This window comes from Epargyreus clarus, unplaced genomic scaffold (genome assembly GCF_041222505.1).
Source record: "Epargyreus clarus isolate Ecla_fem2 unplaced genomic scaffold, WU_Ecla_fem_2.2 ptg000013l, whole genome shotgun sequence".
In the NCBI taxonomy this organism is placed as follows: Eukaryota; Metazoa; Arthropoda; class Insecta; order Lepidoptera; family Hesperiidae; genus Epargyreus; species Epargyreus clarus.
This window is the reverse complement of record NW_027332221.1, coordinates 3,009,656-3,013,760: the sequence shown is the minus strand read 5'-3', so window position 1 is coordinate 3,013,760 and position 4,105 is coordinate 3,009,656.

Sequence of the window (4,105 nt, the reverse complement as noted above, 5' to 3'; positions counted from 1 at the left end):
TAGCGCGGCGTATGGACAAAGGTAATTTATTCCACAGGCAAACAGCAACAGAGGAAAAGGAGTTTTTGTAGAAGGACGTAGTATGAGTGGGAGTTCGGAGAGAGAGATTAATAGAGGAGCGAAGACAGTGGTCATGAGTAAGGTAAAGATACTGGAAACGGTCTTTTAAATATGAAGGAGCGATGGGGCTAAACAGCACGCAGTATAATGCAGAAAGAATATGCATATTCCGGCGAAGTCGGATTGGGAGCCACTTGAGTTTTACACGATACTCGGATATGTGGTCATATTTGCGAATGCCCAATATGTAACGAATGCATAAGTTTTGAAGGCGCTCAAGTTTATTAAGTTGCTCCTCAGTGAGATCAAGATAGCAAACATCGGCATAGTCGAGAATTGGAAAGAGTAAGGATTGGGTTAACGCAATTATAGTAGCAGTAGGGAGAAAGTTGCGAAGTCTTCTGAGTGACCCTATTACGGAAAACATTTTTCTACTCACCTCGTCAATTTGAGGTGCCCATGATAAATGTCTGTCTAGGTATATGCCGAGATTCTTGACTTTGTCAATATATGGAATACATATTCCATCAAAACTTATGCTTGGTATCAATCTCATGTCTAATCTGGATAGTAAGCGAGAGCTACCTATTATCATAGCCTGTGTTTTGCTCGGATTAACTTTAAGGCCATGAGACTCGCCCCAAGTCAAGATACGTTTTAGGTCACTGTTTAAGGCGTCGATAGTCTTAGGTAGATCTATTAATGTTGCTTGTTGGTAGATTTGGAGATCATCTGCATAAAGGTGATAGAGAGAGGTTAGATTGAGACTTACAGAGTTAATGAAAAGTGAAAAGAGAAGAGGAGACAACACGCCACCTTGCGGTACCCCGGCAGATGTATTAGACCATGCAGACTGCGCATCCTGAATCTGAATACGTTGCCGGCGCCCCTGCAAGTAATTGCGAAACCAGCCTATCGCAGTCGGAGATATGTTGAACGAGCGAAGAATGGCCAGTAGGATATCATGGTCCACGGTATTGAAGGCACTGCTGAAATCCAGAAGTACCAACACCGTGACCTCTTGATTATCCATACCGCGACGTATGTCATCTGTGATATGCAACAAGGCAGTAGTCGTACTATGACCAGGGCGGAAACCAGATTGGAAGGGATTTAAAAGATTGTGCTCGGAAATAAAGGAACTAAGTTGATGATGTACGAGACGCTCGAATGCTTTGGACAGGAAAGGTAGAATGGATATGGGACGATAGTCAGTGAAGCTGGACGGATTGGACTTCTTGGGAATAGGAATGACTTGAGCTTCTTTCCAAGTATGTGGGAAACAGCATGTCGAGATGGAGAAATTTAGGATGTGGGTCAGGACAGGAGCTATAATGTCAATTATAGGAATGATCATCTTACGACTAATACCGTCGCCGCCAACCGAGTCAGAGTGAATACTTAGAATGCTCTGTTCAACATCACGAACTGAGAAGGTACGAAATTCAAATTGAGGAAATCCAGGAGTGGCAAAGTTAGAAAGAGAATTCAGTGTCACTTGTTTTTTTGCACTATCTATGCAAGAAGAAGAGGAGAAATGCTGATTTAGAAGATTTAGATCTAAATTTGATGAACAATCTTGGCGCGCCTTTCCAACTCCAAGGGATCTAAGAAATTTCCAGACTTTAGCAGAGTCTTTATTTTGGACTGAACTGTAGATATGGCGTCGTTGTGCATCTCTACACTCTTTATTGCAGTGATTTCTGGCAGACCTATATATTCTCCGATTTTCGTCAGTTGGACTCAGCTTATACTTGGATTTGACTTTATTTTTCTTGGCAATAAGTGATTTAATATTTTCCGTAAGCCAAGGAGCAGGTAGGTGCTTGATTCGGACTGGGCGAGCTGGCGCGTTCTTGTCCAGCAATTCAATAAGGAGTGACGTGAAAAGTGCCACCTGCTCGTCAATATTACTCGCATCCCGTACCACACTCCAGTCGACTTCTGCAGCATCACGCCGAAACTGTTCAACGTTTATGCCACTAAAGTTGCGTTGAAGAAGAACTCTCGCCTTAGCCTTCGGAGGTTTTAATTTGTATGATAAATAGATTAGATCGTGGTAAGAGAAAGCGTCAGCAGCTATTTGACCATGCTTTGCAACACTGTGAGGAGAAGATATAAACATTAAGTCTATTAAAGAAGGGGAGCAATTAGGAAAGAAATGCGTTGCGGAGAGAGGAAGAATATGAAGATCAGCTGCTTTAATGACAGATTTAAGACGATTGGATTTAATATCATCTTTTAGAAGACAAGTATTGAAGTCCCCCATAATAATGACGTGTGCATAGCGAGGAGTAAGTTCTTCCAATAAGGTTTCTAAGGTGGAGTAGTAGTTAAAGGAAGAAGAAGGATTATAAAATACTCCTAGAAGAATTTTTGTGTGAGACAGGAGGACTTCCACAAGTAGATATTCTGCTTCACTACCAGGTTGAGAGTGGCGTATTATAGAAAAAGGAATATGAGAGCGGAGATAAATAGCAACGCCGCCTCCCGCCCGTTCGAAGCGATCGTTGCGAATTAAGTGAAAACCCGGAAGTGAATATGAAGTAGAAGGAAGACATGACTTAAGCCATGATTCTGAAACAAGTATCGCGTGGATATGTTTGCTATCAAAAGTGGAAATCAGATCTGTGTAATGTGCCGGTATGCTTTGGGCGTTGATATGGCAGATGTTAAAGTTTTTATTAACATCCGCAAAAAGAGTTTTTAAGTTGACATTTAAAGGAGGAATGCTTTCAAAACTAGCATCACTGCTAACCCCATCAGACGCGGAAGAAAAAGAGAGGGAACATACGCTTTCGTCATTTTCACTGTTAACTATCGACATAATTACTTTTGTATTACTAACTTACTTGCTATTTTGTGGAATACTATCAATGATAATAAATAACACTAATAAACAACAACAACAACAACAACAGAAAATAATACAACTACAAAAATACAAATCAATTAAGCTTCTAGCTCCAACCCACCAGCAGCTTAAATTCTAACACCAATAAAAATGAAAAACAATCAAAGGTCAATAAAAAAGAAAAAAAAAAAACGCAAAATATATTACAGGTAATTCATAATAGTGAAAACAATATAGTTATAGGCCCCAAAACATTTATTGAGCTATTAGGTTAATGTTTAAAAAAGAAAAAAAAAAAAAAAGTAATTAAACCAAAATCCTGCAGTCACTATAATGGCCAATAACTATATTTGTTACCTTGGTAGTTTAAGAAAAGAATAATGCAATAATAGTATTTTAACAACATTCCAACAATCACCCAAGACAATTTGCACCGAGCGTCTACATTAATAAGCATGAGTAGTGACACCTGGTGCAAAACGTAATAACTATTAATAGACAATGGTCAAAAGCTTAGAATCTATGGGAGTAATTGGTAGTATTGCCATCATCATTCAAAATCATAGATCGAACGTAACAATAACAAAACAACAATAACAAGATAACCTATAAAACAATACTTATTAAGCAAAATAAACAAAACAGTAGAAGAATTATCACCAGAAAGATACTAAGGATAGTAATGCGCATACAAAATTAGTTAGAAGAGGAAATAGTGATAGAAAATACACGATACACAAGTATTATAAGAATTATAGTTATCAGTTAAGTGTAGAAGGAGCGTTATTAAGAAGCATTATAATTAAAAAAGCGAACACAACAAGAAATAGTAATTTAAAATGTTACTTTCTCTGCGTCCTCTTGGGCCGTTGCACGACATTATCGTCCGTCTGGGTTGAAGGATGCACTGAGGAAGCAGCCGGCGCGGCTCCCGGGATGCCTTCCAGGTCTGCCAGGCTATCCACCTGGTGGAGGGAGCCATCAGGGGCCAGTACATTTATTAAACCACCGCGGGTCCAGCACTTCGAGACACCAAATCGATTTCTAGCCTGCATGAACAGCGAGTGTCGAGTTTTCGTTAGAAACTCTGACAAGGTAACGCCAGAGCCTTTAAGCTTGGTTTTCCCAAACCACACTTTATCGCGTAAAGGAACTTCACTAAACTTGATCATGATTGGCCTGGTCTTCTTT